A 15,888-nucleotide genomic window follows, 5' to 3' on the forward strand; every position below is an offset into this window, starting at 1 on the left:
GATATCTCCAAATGAATAGTGCTAATGTATGATTTGTGCAGACAGGCACTGACTGATTCTGTTCTGGGTTTTCTGCCCGTGCTCCGGAGTGGTGTTGGTTGTGCTTTATCATTAAAAATTCTGACCGAGTAAAAGGAATTCATAAGAAAAGTATAACGTGGTTTGAGGCCTGTACCACTGGACATAAGGACTAGTGGGCCCTGGGAGAACTGGTCTGTGCTTTATCTGGTGCCTCTGTACAATTTTTCCTCCAGTGATGGTATTGCTGAAGACTCTGCTGGGCAGCCTGTTTGTACAAAATCAGGAGAAATGATCTTTTTGCCTTCCAAATTCTTGTCAAAATTGGTTAAATACTAGTTAAGAGCTTCAAAGGTATCTAGGAGGCAGACACATATGAACACGTGGAAGTTCATACATGCAGAGTGACTGCATTAGCTTCACTTTGATATGAAAACAGTTTGAAAAAGACAACAGTGCGAATAATTCCCAGATTCTGAGGGATTAGAGTTAGGATGCTGTGTGGTTTACAGTAATGACAGAGCTAGCTGCTGAGAGGAGATTGTGACCTGCCACTCCTCAAAGGCTAAAGGTATTTGAGGAGATTTAGTTTGTTGTTAATCTTTAGGTGTGCACGGGCATAATTTCCTTTTTTTCTATGCCAGCTGAGACTCTGCAATCCTCTGGTGCAGACTAGCCCAGCTTTTCCAACCTGGAATCCTTTATGTGCTAAGTGGCTAATGAAGAATGCATTTGAAATTATATGTAAAAACAGTGCAAGAATCTAAGGAGAAGGGCCAGAATTGGAATCTGCTTTTAACAGGGCTTGCTGTTCTGTGCTGGCAGCATTTTAAGAATGCAGTCCAGCTCCTTAAGTGCCATAATTGCACCTGTAAATCACTTCCAAGTGACCTAGTCTACATCTGCAAATAACTGTGGAATTGAAAAGAACAGGCAGTGTTTTCAAATCCCCCTCTGGATCATTTTCACTTCTCAAAGAAAAAAAAAAAAGGATTATTCTGAAGCTCAATGCCCAAATGTAAAAGTAAAATTCTAAGTGAAACTAGATGCTCACTTACTTTAAAGTCTGGGTCCTCATTACATCTTCTGAATAATGAGGAAAGAAAAAGATACAGAAAAGTATCTGCTCTTGTCTTTCAGACACTCCATTTCTGAATTTCAAGGTCAACTAAACAAATCTAGGTTACAGTTCTGAAAGCTTCGCACCTGTGCCTAGAAGTTATATTTAACATGAGATTCAAGATTTTGTTCATTTTTCACGTATATCATCGTGGCTCCTTATGAGTCGCATGTGATATAATAGATACATTTTTTCTTTTTAGGCTATTACTTGAAATGACTTTCTGTTTCTTTTGTTTTACTTCCTTTATTACATGTGGATATTATCCACTTGATAGAAATAGGAGAAATTGTTTTGGCTTACTCTTGCCCTGTGACTCCTAATTATCCAATATTTGTACTTTTCCATCTGTTGGTTTTGGGTTTGGGTTTTTTTTTTTCCCTTTCAGTATTTTGGATGAGGAAGAACATTTCTATAAAAATCTGTTCTTTCCCTGGAGCAAAATGGCTCAGATACACTCCTGGCTGCAGATCTGACAAGAGGAAAGGTTTTGAATAATCAGCAACTTTTATAAAGCCGATATTTTCCTCTGCAGTAGGGAAATACTTTACACAAGGACTCAGGTGCCCAGACAGTGTTATAGCTTATTCTCAGTAATGACATTTCTAAATGTTGCACTTTATCTGGGAGGAGACAACTAAAGTGGTTGCTGATTTCCTGTGCAAACATGGGCTAAGACAATCAGCCTGTGGGGTAGATTGGAAATACCAGCAGCTATCACCTGCTTTTTTTTATTGCCCTTAGTCGTTGCCCATGTCAGCTGGTACCAGCAGAGTGACGACCTAGTGACTGTGTATGCCATGGTGGTGAGCAGATGGGGATCCCAAGCAAATCTGAATCCTGGATGGCTCCATCAATCTCTAAAATAGCACATCTAAAGCCATATCAGGTGAGATCCTGTGTGCTGCACTGGCATAACTTCTAGGAGAGCTCTTGGTGCTTTCTCTACTACTTGTGCCCATGTAACTAAAACATAGGAAAAACAGTCTCCATTTCCCAGCTTCCAGATGGTTGCACTCCTTGGACAACTGCTTGAAACTCTATTCATCTTGCTTCTTCCCATCTGTGAGGAATTAGTGTTTGAACCCTCTAAGTCTGATATAGTATTTGCTGAAATCACCTCAAAACTTTTCATCTGTCCAAGCTGGCTTCAGTTCAGGATCCACTCCCCATTAGAAGAGCCTTATTGATTCCCACTGGTACTCAGAGATCCTCAAAGACAATTGTGGGTTCTAAAATGCCAATTTTAAGCCTTTGCATACAAAAATGTTTTCTGAAGAAGTGTTTCCCTTTCAAGACATCACAGATTTTTGTAATAATACCTCAAAACAGGTATTTCCTCTGCCAAGCAGCTCCCTAGGAAGCTGGATGCTCTGACTGATGAGCACTACTGATTCAGAGCAGGAGCAATAAGTGTAATGGGATCCATGAAGGTTCTTTCCAAAAGGTTATTTGGTTTCTAATAATGTGCCAGCTTGGAAAGTTTCTAGTATTTGGACTCCAGGTAGTTCTCACTACCAGAATACCTCCTCCCCCTACAACCATCCACCTCCAACTCCCTGCCAAGTAGTAGTATTTGGACAAATATTAGTTTTTTCCTTGCTAAGTTTCATGCAGGTGGCACAAGAACTTGCCAGCCAGTTGGTCTGGAGTTTAATGTGAATTTTTTTTCCTCTTGGGACTAGGCAGGCATCAAATTGCAGCAACGTGAATCTGTACTTCACCAGTCTGAAGAAGGAATTACCTAGGACAAATGTTTCTCTCTGCTCAATCTCATCTGAAATCCCTATAAAATCAGAATGCAGACAGGAGCTAGAAATAAACATTTATATACCTTTCCAGTCCCACTGGACTTCAATCTACCACAAACACTTACTACAGCTATTTAAAAAATATCTTGTATTATCAGTTGATCCTCTCATAGAAGTTGTATCTGCCCATTTGATTTGAATTTCAGTGGTATTATTTTGCGTGTGTTGAACTACAAAGAGAAGAAAAGGGTTTTGTTATTCCTTTTCATCAACTGATCTAATGCAAGAGGAAAATTGCTGGTAATTATTTTTATAGCAATTATGCTGGCCCAAACACCGTAAGTGCAAGCACATTCCTTGTTATTTATTACAGAAAGATCTCAAACCACAGACTGTTTAGAATGCACAGCATTTTAATTAATGAACTTTGATGAAACTTATTTTAATACAGCTTTGTTTTCCTTATTAAATGACAAGAAAAATTAATTACAACAGATCTGGTAGTGCTTTAATGTAGTCAAGTTGCTGACTGTATTTCAGTAGTTAACTTTCTTCCTTTGGATATGAACAGCATGGCTGCTCTACAGGTGTTTTCTCAACCCATTATAAATCTGTGAAGCTTGAACTTTTATCAGATTTTATGCCTGAACATAAAAAGAATATTTTTTTTTCTTAGTTGAATTTATCTTAAGCCGTAGGGAGCTGGTTGTCTTTTTGTAAATGGGTGGCTGGTGTATGTTGAGGTATTGTAAACCTAATAAAGTTTTGAGATGAGAGATAGCTCTTATTTTCTAAGGATGACACTGTGGGACTTACTTTGTTGCTTTGGATCATCACAGTTTATGAATTATGTTACGTGTCCACGCTGCGGTATGGGCCTTTACTACCTCCCTTTCTGATAATGCAGCTCCTGACTTAAGACTACCTAGCTGGATGAGCATTAAAAACTCACTCACCACCATATATAGTTGGAGTGATTGAAAAATAACAGCTTTAATGTAGGAAGCTATTGTCCAGCAGATTGTTTTCCTGAAATATTTCTGCTCTGGTGTTTGTTTCTGCTGTTTTTCCTTCAGTGTTCCCCCAAAAAAACAGATTTTCTGCAGAAAAGTAAAACGGTAATGAAACTTCAGTCAGCATTGCATCTTGGAAGTGCTGCTGTGCTGCCTGACAACAGCTGTCCTTCATCTGCTGCACATTCACACTCTCTTGCTCCATGGAAGGAAGGTACTGAGTGTCATGGGCTGCTTGCTCCAGCCAGAGTGCCTGGAGTTTAAGAACAGTAGCACAGTAGCCTGGTGGAACAGAAGCACCTTCTTAGCTTTGGCAGAAAACATTGGCTTTGAATTTTTTCCCTCCTAATATTTTTCCGTGTAGGCTTCTTATTTTTCTTTCAAGTTGCTTCCAACTTGAAATGTGTGCACATACATATGCATGTGCTTTCCTGCCTTTGGTGCCAGTGCCACCAATGGACTTCATAGCAAGCACTCAGAAGGGAGAGCATTGTGAGATCTTTCACTCCTGGTTCTTGCCAAAGTAGTTTTTTTTCCCGGAAGAAAATTAGCCATACTGAATGTAGTTTACTTTTAAATATATCAATGCAGAGTGGAAGGGAGGTTCATCCAGTACTATGAGGCAGCCTTTGAAGATGAATTCACTATTCACTAATATATGTTAATTTTTGAAAGCTACAGCTCTAGATGAGTGATGAGTATCTGCATTAAATTTTGGATGTTGATATTTATAAAATAAACATTTGTCTTCTAGTTAGAGCATTTATATAGTCCTTCGATGGACAAAACCACAATTTCTGCGGTATCTGAAACAGAATGGACTCTTTCCAGAGTATCTTTTGAATACTACATTTCCAAATGGAGTTAGAGGTATAATGTTGTCTTCCGTATAGATTTCAATTTTTGGTGAAACTGTAAGAAATGCCTTATGACTCCTGAATGGCTGTAACAACCTGTGCGATTCCCTAGGTGTGTTTCTGGAATAATTCTAACTGGTGATGTTGGCACTAGATGAGCTTAAGGTCCTTTCCAACTCTAACTATTCTATGATTCTATGTTTGTCTTCTTCAGGATGTATAATTCTACTCCACTGCAGGGTAATACCTTCACAGATAGATTGACTTCTGAGTATTCTACTTGATGATGGGTTAAAAAACCAACCAACCAAACCAGTATTCATTCTCTTGTTATGGTTTTATCCTGAAACAGTTTTTATTTTTGACTTGTACGTATTAGAACAACAATTGACTGTCATCAGCAGCCCTACCTGGTATTTTACAGTCTTCCCCATGCACAGCTTCCCCTGACACATCTCTGAGTACGTCTCCTGAGTAGGTACTTTTCCAGGTTTGTTGGTGTTTTTTTGATGTGCCCCAAGAGAGAATAGGATGAGACAATCATATTTAAACCTGCGTCTGAAACAAAGGCTTTGAACAAAGGTGAAAGACTCATTTGACTTACTTCATCACCAAGCCCATACAAATTAAACTTACACATTACTCAGAGTACAGCTTGCAATTATGTTGATTAATCATATGTAACTGAGAAAATGGAAACTCATTTATAACAGGCATTATTAATTATTGTGTCACTTTTGATTTCTTAAAGCCCTATTCCAGGGACAATTCCACTCCCAATGAGCTGGTTAATTTTATTTCTCTTCCATCTTATTCATAATTAATTTTCAAAATGTTGTTTATATGAAACAATTAATTTAACACAGTTCTTTAAAGAAAAGGAATATGTAAACTCATTTAGAAGTATATTATTTTAATACTGATACTGGAAATAGAGATGTTTTCCCAAGTAATATAAATACGAGAATGTAAGTTGACCTTTGGTTTGTTTTATAGCAGAAAGTAATATGTACATTTGATTTTGAAAAGTGTATTGACCTTTGAACCATTGTCTAAAGAAAACTTGAGCTAATAATGAAAAGAATGATATGAGAAACTGTTCAGCTAGTAAAGAGTCTTTTTTCTTCTATGAACTGGCACCACAGTACTCTGAATCTTAGGAAACAGAGAAGTCATGTATACTGACCCCCAGAAGATACATACAGTATCACTTTGGCTGCAGATTTTGTGTGTCAAAGAGGTTGTGTTTTCTGATGAAAAAATCCCAGAAGTCTTATCTGCAGGATTGTTTCACAGGTAGCTTTCAATGGTAGTGTCGTGATTCAAAATGAATGGAACTGGTTCTGCATCACTGTCTAAAAATATTCAACACTGTGCCTTCAGAGAGGAAACCATCTAGTGGCTTTAGTTACTATTGACATGTGTTCAGCTAGACCCAGTTCTGATGGGTTCTCTCTCAGAGACTTGCTTATGTTTCCCAGCCATTCTTTTTTTGATCCTCCTCTTCTGCCTCCTCGGTTCAAAGCCCTTTGCAAGCGCTGAGCCAGTGCCCTGTTCCAAGGCACTGATCAACACCGACTCACAGGTATGAATCCTACTCTTTCAAGATAGTTTGGCTCCCCCAGAACTCACCTAGCATTTTGGTGGGAGCAAGCCCTTGGGGAAGGAATTACTGGCTGCTATTTTCTAGCTGTTTCTCTGTTCATACTGGAATGCTGGAGTTAATGATGGGACTATTGTGTTTGCCAGAAGTTGAATCTGGGCACCATTTCAGCAGGCAAAAGTATTCCTAAAGCACAGTGGTATATTGAGTTGTTTTGTTTCAAATTCATCTAAGGCAGTCACAGACAGTGACTCCATGTAACTTTTAATTAGTATATACCTACATGATTTTAATAAGCTTTTTACAAATGGATTGCTCTGTCACATGGCATTATTTTTTTAAGCTTATGTTGCTGAGGAGGTCAAATGTGAATAGCTCATTCTAAGATTGAAATAAAATATGCCAAAAGTAATGCTTTATGAGATGATTAACAATTCCCTATTCAACCTTGCTGAGAGATTGTTGTTACATCCCTTTGTTAATGTGCAAGTTGTCTTTTGCAACCAAGTGAGGCAGCCTTTTGTAATTTAGATAATAAAGAGAATTGTTGTTGTTGTTTAATGAAAGAATGATAATTTATTGACACTTGGATCACATAATGCAGGGAGTGTAATGAAACCGAACAAACTAATTTTATTCCTCCCTGTGTACTCCATGCTAATTAAAAGCAACAATCAATATGGGTGTAGCATTGTCAACAAAAGCATTAAACCAAAAGGCTGATGACAGTTTTCAAGGATGAGGCGGTTGGGAGGGAGGTTAAAAAGAAACCAGGAAATATGCAGAAGGCAGAAGCTGGAACTTTTGATAGAGAGATTTTTGGACTTTCAGTTGAGTTTTATGGCTTTTCTTCTTTGTATTTTGGTCAGATGACTGATTTGGTAAAGTCTGATGATGCTTTTTATGCCTCTGATTTGAAAAGAGACTTCTTAAGTCAAGGCGCTATGACTTGCTAGTGGGGTACATGAGAAGGAGCTTTCCTGAAGGCATCTAATTTTCACAAACCCTCTTGTCACAGTGGCTTTCTCTGGAGTTAGTGAAAAAATTCCCATTGCTCCTGGTGGGATCAGGATCTTGCTGTAGAAGTCCCCCTATAAACTTGTACAAGGAAGGCTCCTTGCGAAGATCAGGGTGGCCTGACTAGCAGCATTCCCTAACCATTGTCCCAGAAGCTGGCTCAGGAATTTCAGCAGTTAGCTTGCTTTCCTCCTTTCTGTTATAATAAAAAATACTCATTTATCTGTTCCACGGATCACAGTAGGAATGAAGGACACAGCGAAGATCTTTACAAATAGCAGGGAGAGGGTTTGTGTGAACACTTTGGACAACTGTTATGTGAATTTTCTTTACCAATATAATATACATACATATATATATATATATCCCTTGTACCCCTTAAAAGCATCCAGATTACTTACTGAAATACAGAAGCTGCTGTGTAACATAAACAGGCAACTGTACTTCAGATAGTGCCAAAACTAAACTGCTAAATGATTTCTCAACTCTCATCCATTTAGTTACCCTTTGGGTGCTGAGTGGACCTTGCACTTTACTCGCTGAAATTTGGTTTGTAAGCTCATTGAGGCTTTTTTAGATGAGGATGAAACAAATTCTGACAAGAGGGGACTCCTCAAGACTGTATTGCTATAGCCATCAGCCTCTGGAGAGACAAAATCAGAGTGATTTCAGCTCCAGCAACTCAATTGATTCTGATTTCATTAACTAATGGGCAATGTTGAGGTGTCTCCTTTGATGGTGTTTTGTTCAGTGGACACCATAATGTGCCAGTTGTAGTTTTATGTCTCTGGGTATCCTGTGGGCATAGATGTGTGCAAAAATCTGAGGGATATAAGAAGGAAAAGCAGGATAGAAAACACATGTCTGCATGGCTCTTTTGGAAGACATCCCTCTGGCTTTTATGAAGTTACATCAGGGAAAATAGATCCTGCCTTACCAGTTTTTGAAAGTAGATGAAATTACCTTATATCCTCCTAAGACTCAAGGCTCAAAATAACACTGTGCTGAGGGAAGCCTTCAGGGAAGCCTGTGGAGACAAAGAGCAGAAGAAGGGGAAAACAGAGAGCAGATGGTTTTCTCAGGGAAATGATCAAAAGGCTGATGGCAGCCTGTTTCTAAATTGAGGGGCTGCGCAGCTGGACCAAAACATCTGGTCAGTTTACAGTGGATGAAAAATTAGTCACTTTTTAGCAAAGGCAGTGGATTCATAAATGTATTCTTTGGGGATTGTGTAGTTCATTAGCATGTTTGCAGAACTGAGTTGCACAATCTACAATTTTGAATAAAAGGCTGTTGGGACAATTTCGTTTCTGCTTGTAAATTACAAGATGGAGCCTCAGATGGAGTAAACATGTATGTGTCTATTAAGGTCAACGCAATTAGATTGGATCAGGGATGCAATTGAGAACCCAACTTTTATTTAGCCTTTTTCTCCCCTTTGCACTGAAGTGACCGACACAAACGTCTTCAGATTGAGTCTTGACACATAAATGTCCCTTGCTCTTCCAGGTAAAAATCTTGCACCCCCTTATCTCATGGAAGAAAAGTGGGTGCTGAATATGACCCTGAATCAGTGGGATCCTTGGTGCATTTATAGTAAGTGTAATCACAGGACTGAGCTCAGTCAGAAAGAGTGGCAGTAATGGTTACGTGACTTGCAATCAGAGGAGCAATTGCTCCTCTTTCATTTATGGATTGCCCTACCTAATGCAATAAATGTTATTCAACTTATGGACAGAAAGAAGGAAATTGGTAAATTGTTTTTAAAGGAGCAGAGCTCTGACACATGCATTTCACTTGCAGCAAAATGTTTGCTTGTAAAATAAACCCTATAGTTCAGTGGCATTCAAACAAACTGTTATTTCCTTTTGTTTATTGATTAAAAGAGAGGTTACAGGTAAGGGGATTTTAGTTGACTAGACAAGAGTTGTGATTGATTTGTTCAGAGAAGTCATATTTTCAAATATTTTCTTTAAACAATGCATGGAAAAAAGAAACTTAGAACTGTGTGATCTTTGTTTCCAGAGAACATTGTTTCTCAAAAATTCATTGGCACTCCAGACTAAATCCCTACTAAAGGTGAGACCTCTACAATATTTGTTTCTCATGAGAGTTCTCATAAATCTTGAGGGATTTTAATAGTAGAACCAACCTTCATAAATACAATTTTTTCTGTAATACAAGTTATACATGAAAATGTTTGTGATAGAAGAAAGGTTTTAAAAAAAATATTTCTCACATAGTTACTGTGTGCATGATAAATTCCGTGAGTATGGTGTGAAAAGGAAATAAAGCTGAGCAATATAATTTTGAAGCCTTATCTCCAGTCCTGCTGTTCATTACAGGCATTTTGTAGTTGCACTTAAAATGTATTTTTCCACATCTGAGAATATTTCAGATAGCTTTTGTTGCCAATGAACTACGCAAAGAGTTAAATTCATTGCTTATGTTAAGGGACTATATACATGCTAATCAAGGGCCGACTCTAAGAACCAAGTAATTATCTATATGATGTTGCAAAGTGGTATTATACTTTTTTATGTAGAGATAAAAATTGCTCTGGAATATGAATGTACCAGAGATTTTTTTGTATGTGTGTTACATTTTCTAGTTCTGGAGGATTTCATTGGTCATAAAAGACCTCAACAACTTCACACCACTTAGCACAAGAGTGATTTCTTCCTGACGTTTGGATGGTGAGGTAGGCTTTACAGTTGGCTTTATCCCTCTTTAGCAATCAGTGGCCCATTTCCAACCTGTGTAATAGCATCGAGGTTTGTCTGCTGCTTTCATCTTTCCAAATACTCTTAGGTACTTTTATGGAATGTCATTATCAGGCTCACTTGAGTGATCTCTGCAGTCTGCAGAGGGGATAAAGGAAGGAGTAAGGACAATCTTGGAGAGGGGAGAAGTAGTGTACTTATTTTTAATGCAAAAATCCTGTGAATCTGTGAATTATTCATACCACAAATAATCACTGGCAATGATGAGTGCTTTTTTACAAGAGGGCTTGAGTTCACTCTTCTCTCCAGCTACCTTGATTTTGTTTCTATTATATGTTAAAGGCAAATTGGCAAATCAGTCGTTACGCTTCAAATAAACTTACTTCAACCTGAAGATTTCAAACAAACACAAATTCCATCTGTTTGGCAAGTACTTCAGGGAGCCTTATCTCACTTTAACAAATCACCCCCTTCCTGCCATCAGGTCTGTACAAAGTGATCATTAAGTTCCGTTAAAAATGAAGCTGCTCTAGCATCCTTTTGTGACCATGAACAGTTAGGCAAGGTGCATAAGGTTGTTGCTTGTTTGCATGGTTCAGCTGATTTAAATATGACTTCAGAAGGGCAATCACTGTATGAAAGTATAGGGATGTCATCTGAGGGCAAAATAATATTATTTTTACGTACATAAAATAAGAACAAAACAAACAAAAAAACCCTCAAAACAAAACAAAACCAAAGCCTTTTTACACTAGGAACACCTTGTCTAAACTGTCAAAATTCTTTTAAGGAGAAAGTACTTTTTCCCTCATAAATGTCTTAAAATTACTTCAGCCTACAAGATTAACATTGTTTAATATTTTTTATTATGTTCCTGTTTAATGGTACACAAAGCCTTTAAAACATTGTAAATTCCTTTACAAAAAAAGACAGATCATCCAGCTTACAGATGAAATGGTAGAAAAGTATTTCAAACAGACCACAGCTCAACATGAGGCTGATCTCTTGTCCTTTATTTAATACCAGTATCATTCCATTGACCTCTGTGGAGTTATTCCAGAGTTAATCCAAAGCAAATGAAATTACAACTGGGCCCACTGTTTTCATACTAATTTCAAATGAATGGGCACTTGTTCTCAATGTATCAAGGTCTGTTCCAAATATTTAACTTCTGCTTCATCACTTTTGATCCCAGTGGCTTTATTCATATTAAATCGGAGCTTACTGGGTTGTTTGAAAACATTGTCAAATGCATCCCCACCGACTTGATTTGGGAATACTGAGCCAAATCTCAATCTTTTGACATAAAACAAGATTTGGCTACTTGTGCTTTTCTTACATCATCTCTTCCTATTCTTGATTAAAATAATACTGTTTGATTACTTTCAGTGACATACAAATGCTAGACCCAATAGGAATGCCCAATAAGGAAACCTGTATGTTTTTGTCTATTAAAATAATAAGTTTAAATGTTACCTTTAATAGCCTTATCTTTAACAAAACTCTCAGTAGTTAAAGCTCCACAAGGAGAAAATCAGGGTCTAATAGATTAAACAGTTGAACGTTTGGCAAAAGACAGAGTTGTTTAAAAAATAGCAAAGCAATTTTGCTCTCAGTAAGCCAGTAACTAGCAGTGTTGCACAAAGCCTGGTGCCTACAGGTCTGATTCCTGTCTGTTACTGGTGGTTAAACCTAAGTCCATTCTTTAGGCTCCTTGATCTTTATTCTCTGATGGTTTTGGTAGACATATATGAGATCATCAGTAGCCATACACATTTCCTAGCCAGCTGTATTACAAGAATTCTCTATCCCATAAATATTTTAGCTGTCACTTGTCAGAAATGCTGCATAATACTAAATGAACCTGAGATCTGTGAGAGCTCAGAGACACGTTCTCGTGGGTGGCTTTTCTGTTTTTCTGGCCAGAACTGTCATCCCTCTGTGCTCTTTGTCCAAAGGTCAGTTGATATGCAAAAAGCTTTGCATTTTTTATTTAAATACTTTGGCACCGGCATCTAAAAATGCATCTCAACATGCACAGTGTCTAAAGAAGAGCTAAGGTGGTTTTACAAAGGTGTTTCCACTAAAGGCAGTGGCACATGTGTGAGTATTCATGGCTAGACAAGTTTGTTTACTAGGAAATTTTCTCCACTTCTAGCTACCATTTGCGTATCATTGGCATGACTGACACAGGGGAGGTGGAGAGATGCAGATAGATGATTTGAGGTTATACACAGAGAAACAGCTGGTAACACGAACATACCACACTGCAATATTTAAGAACCAGGAAGAATTACATAGTTAATGAAGAGCTGCTATGCTTGAAAACTTATCTGTTTGATCTAATAAAAGATGTCTCTCCTTGCAGATCATCTCTCTTTTACCCTTACATTTTCATGCCTTCATCAACATAACTACTTGCATATGAACAGGATCATAAAAATATGAGCTTAATCCACATCTTAAAAATCAGTTCTGTTTTTAAAGAGTTTCTCAGTGCTTCATTAAAACTTATGCCACCCCTGTAAGTTTAATCACCTTTTGACACCTGTGTAATCTGTATGCAGCTGATGACAAAGTGCTTAGTTTCATACTCGGGATGTAATCTGGTTTCCTTTCTCAGATATTTATTCAGTACTTTTGGAATTTTGGAAATTTCAGCGCAATTTTTCTTGGAAAATTGGTAGGGATTTTATGGCCATGTCCAAGTAGAAACTTCATGTGACCTCAGGCACTGCTGCAAAACCATGTTAAGTGAAGTCTTTCTTATACCACTATGTGAAATGTCCTCTTATTTTTTTCATTTATACTGACTTTTACCAAGTGATTTATTCTCCATATGAACAAGCAAGAGTGAACCAGAACTGGTTTGCTGGACTAACCTGGTTCTCCAGATGATTAAAGTTGAAATTTTAGATCTGGTTGATTCATTTTCACTGCTGAACAGATTGTACCTCATTAAAGACTATAAAGTCTATTGCAATTACCATCACTTGTGTAATGCCAGTAACTCAGCATGTCAAAGTGCTTGACAAAGAGCTGGTGAAAGCTGAGAAATAAAGAGATCCAGGATCTTCCCATGTTTCCGTAGAGACACAGTGGTAGAGTCATGCAGAGAATTCTGGCAGGGTTTGTGCGCTGCTTTTGAGTGGGATAGAGTTAATTTTCTTCAAAGTACCTGGTGTGGTACTGTGTTTTGGATTTGTGCTGGAAACAGTGTTGATAACACAGGGATGTTTCCTTACTGCTGAGCAGTGCTTGCCCAGAGTCAAGGCCTTTTCTGCTCCTCACACCTGCCCCACCAGTGAGGAAGCTGAGGGTATACAAGTAGTTAGGAGCAGACACAGCCAGGGCAGCTGACCCCAACTGACCCAGGGTGTATCTCATACCATAGGACATCATGCTCGGCATATAAAGCTGGGAGAAGAAGGAAGGGGAGGGATGTTTGAAGTGATGGCACTTGTCTTCCAAGTCCCCATAATATGTGATGGAGCCCTGCTCTCCTGGGGATGGCATCTCCTAGGGATGACCTACAGTGGGAAGTGGTGAATTAATTCCTTGTTTTGCTTTGCTTGCATTCACAGCTTTTGATTTACCTGTTAAACTGTCTTCATCTTAACCCACGAGTTTTCTCACTTTTACCTTTCTGATGCTCTCCCCCATCCCACTGGGGGCAGTGAGCGAGTGGCTGCATGGGGTTTAGTTGCTGGCAGTTTAAGTTGCATTTTTCCTGTCTATGAATGTCAGTCCAAGGATGTAGTCCACTAATCTACTTTTCCACAAAAGGCCATGAAATAGTTAAATTTTATCCATCTTATACAAATAAAACATAATTTCTCACATAAATAGACTTTTCATTTGGTTTCCTTCCTTTGCTACCATGCAACTTCTCCAACTTTGCTGCCAGCAATAACCTGGGGAGAGCTGGGAATTTATGTCAAACTGGAACAGAACACAAACTCTTTGTTCCTGTTTTTAGAGTTCCCAAATGTATCAAATCGCAGACAGTTCAGTCTTCCTGTCATTTCTCCCTCCAGCAATTGAGTTGTCTGTCCCTCGGTAATGTCTCCCCAGGAAGATGCTAGATATACAGCCACCACTGCTGCTGTCTTGGGGCTCTGCTGCCATCTAGCCACCTTCCACCTTAACTCCGAGCTCATCTTTTTTCCCTGGGAGCCCTCCTGTTTCCCTGGGGGCCGAGGTAGCACCTGTGAGTGTGCGAAAACACACGTGGTCCTTTGCCACTGCCTGAAACCAGGATGACAGTGGTTATCCAGCTGTGCAGGCTTCAGTTCACAGTGAGGAGTTTGTTGGTTTTGGCAGTTGTTCAAATTCTGCTTAAGGAAATGTTTTTAAACTCTAATACCTTTGAATTGATGGTCTAGCAACATTGGTCCTTTTCACTTAAACATTGACAGAAAGTTGATCAGCACTTAAAGCAAAGTCAACATGAAGACTTTCAAAAAGTCTTTTAAATCACAAACATACAAACTCCAAACACAGCAAAAACAATTTTTGAGGACAGTGCAGGTGCAAATCTCCTTTGTAGACCTGCTTCTCCCTTCCTACAGAGCAGATCTTAAAGTTTCTAAAGTATTCCATCAGAAGGACAGCAAAAAAAAAAGTGTAACATGATCAGAAAAACACACCCAGTAAAAAACCAAACCAGAACACAACCAACAATAGAATATGTATGCAAATATATAACAGAAAGCAATATACATCTATATTGTTTAAAAGTATTCTCAGTTCTCCAGGAATCTGTTCGTTTACTGGTTTACATCTTTAGCAAAACAGCTAGAGGGAAGATTAGTGGAAGAAGATGTTCTGTGCAGAAGAGTACCGTAGTTTGGCAGCAGTCATCTTTGAAAAACAAACAGGATTAAAGAAAACATAAACCCCACCAGCAACTCATCTTTTCATCCTTCCCCTTCCCCTCCCTGCAAGTTCAGAGTGGTGGGGGTTCCATTGAGCCCTGTTTTGGAACCCCATGGGATTACTCAGTAGCTCTCTGTACAGCTACTGTTGAAAAGAGCCCAGGGGGGCAAAAGCTTCAGTGCTGTTACCTGGCTGATGCTGGACCCTGCTGCCAAAAAGAGGCGGAGATGAGTAGAAGACTTGTCCTCATCCCAAGAGCACCAAGCATTCCCAGGTCCCCTGCTGATCCCCAGCCCTGCATTTAGGTATTCGTATTTAGGGAACCCACCTGGGAGTTTAATACGGGCTTAACAAGCAATACTATCATGCTCTGTGTTTCTCTTCATGCTGTCTTTTTGTATTTTCTCCCTAACACTGTGTTCTTCCTATATTTTCTCTTCCGTTTCTCAGCACCCTCTCACCAAGTATCTCAAACCACCTCTGTCTGGCAAACTGAAACAACTAATCAAAATTAAGGCACTGTGATTCTCTGTGGTTTATTCCCCCCCGTAAATCTGCCACTCACCTGCTGTCACGAGTATAAAATTCCTCTGTAGCAGTTGGACTCGGGGAAAGAAAACAGCTGGATTTCCACTAGGTGGTGACGTTGTAAAGCTGATTTGGGATGAGAGCTCCTGGAGCCGGGATTGAGCCTGGGACGCTGCTGAAGCGGGGCTGGAGGAGGTGGTGCTGCTTTGGGAATCTGCAGGTCGCTCATCTTCCTCCCGGCGCCTGCGGAGGGAAGCAGCGGGGCCGGATCTGTGGGGCTCCACCGAAATAGAGTTTTCTTGTCTTCCAAGTAAGGAAAACGGTGAATGAGAAGATAAATGGAAAACCTAATTCTGTGATTATATCTTTAAGGACGTAGT

General features: G+C 39.1%; 1 long non-coding RNA gene across 2 annotated transcripts in view; it reads left to right on the plus strand.

Moving 5' to 3' along the window:
• LOC133271300 (uncharacterized) overlaps positions 1-3,618 on the plus strand; it is a 36,358-nt gene extending 32,740 nt beyond the window's left edge. The window contains exons 2-4 of one of the 2 annotated variants that reach the window (XR_009744074.1): positions 1,883-2,027; positions 2,125-2,231; positions 2,828-3,618. This is a non-coding gene — a long non-coding RNA (uncharacterized LOC133271300). The remainder of the gene's footprint in view (positions 1-1,882; positions 2,028-2,124; positions 2,232-2,827) is intronic. The other variant, XR_009744073.1, reaches the window with a different exon arrangement.
• The last annotated feature ends 12,270 nt before the right edge of the window (positions 3,619-15,888 follow it).

Source organism: Pezoporus flaviventris, unplaced genomic scaffold, assembly GCF_033815535.1.
Source record: "Pezoporus flaviventris isolate CSIRO_AGI_PZ_B2104156 unplaced genomic scaffold, CSIRO_AGI_Pfla_v1 ptg000023l, whole genome shotgun sequence".
In the NCBI taxonomy this organism is placed as follows: domain Eukaryota; kingdom Metazoa; phylum Chordata; class Aves; order Psittaciformes; family Psittacidae; genus Pezoporus; species Pezoporus flaviventris.